Consider the following 1,260-nt stretch of genomic DNA (forward strand, 5'->3'; position numbering starts at 1 on the left):
AAACCTTCCTATTCCAGCTCTAACATGTAGCCTGAAGAATCAACTAAAGCAGTACTTGCCAGGTTTCTAGATCATTGCCATGTAACCAGTTGAATCCATTTGAGTTCAATCATTTATATTCTTCTAAATAGATATATTTTTAAGTTTATTTGTTTATTTTGAGAGACAGTGAGAATGAGCAGGGGAGAAGCAGAGAGAGAGAAGAGGGAGAATCCCAAGCAAGTTCTGCACTACCAGCAGAGGCCAACATGGGGCTTGATCCCAGGACCCGGGGATCATGACCTGAACCAAAATCAAGAGTCCTATTCTCAACTGACTGAGCCACCAAGGCGCCCCTAAGTGTATATTATTTAAGTGTTACTTGCGAAAGGCATAGATTTTTTAAAAAAATCAACCCTGTGGTGCATATTGTCTTACTAAAAACTAAATTTGAACTCAAAAGAAATTCATAGATGTGACTCTCCTTGAACTTCCTGTGACAGATACATTCTGAAGGTTTGTAAAATTTGTCACTGTAAATGGGAGAGATAGTCATTGTCCTGGTCTCCTCAGGTCCCACCTGCCACCATCCTGTAGGATATCTTCTTCCCATAGCGTTTCCAGAAAGATCTGACTATAAACTGTACTCAGATGCTCTGTGCCTTTATAAAAACCAGATTCCTAGTGCCTAGGGCTTCTTGCTTTCACAATTACTGCTGCTATAGTTACTGCTATGTTATTACTATTAATGTGTCTACTTCCTCTATCTGTCTCTTGATATTTGGACTGCCTATTAGGACACAATTGTCTCTAGTTAGGAAAATCTGAATTATTCTTTTAATCTTTCACACTTTGTTTTTGGTACACTGCATCCATCTGTGATGGCCTCCATTTCCCCACATTGAATTAATGCTTCTTATAATCCCATTTAAGTCTACTTTCTTGGGGCTTTGCTTCCTGTTTGATCAGTTGGCATCATCAAAGTGGAATTTGGGATATTAAGTCCTTAGGACCCAGAATGTCTCTTGACAGTGATTCTCCAATTGTGGAACATGAACGGGTGATAGTAAACCAAAGTAAACTAGGTATGGCAGAATTAGCATAGCCATTATTGAGGCAATTAACAAAAATCACATAAATAAACAAGTATGCTAATCTTAAAAAAAAAAAAGCAAAAGCTTTTTTCTTTCATGATGGGACCTAGATTCTTTGATATAATGATTGATTGACCTAAGATTTGTAAAACTTAAAAATAAAATTAAAAAAATTTTAAAAGACCTG

Source organism: Lynx canadensis, chromosome B4 (genome assembly GCF_007474595.2).
Source record: "Lynx canadensis isolate LIC74 chromosome B4, mLynCan4.pri.v2, whole genome shotgun sequence".
Taxonomy (NCBI): domain Eukaryota; kingdom Metazoa; phylum Chordata; class Mammalia; order Carnivora; family Felidae; genus Lynx; species Lynx canadensis.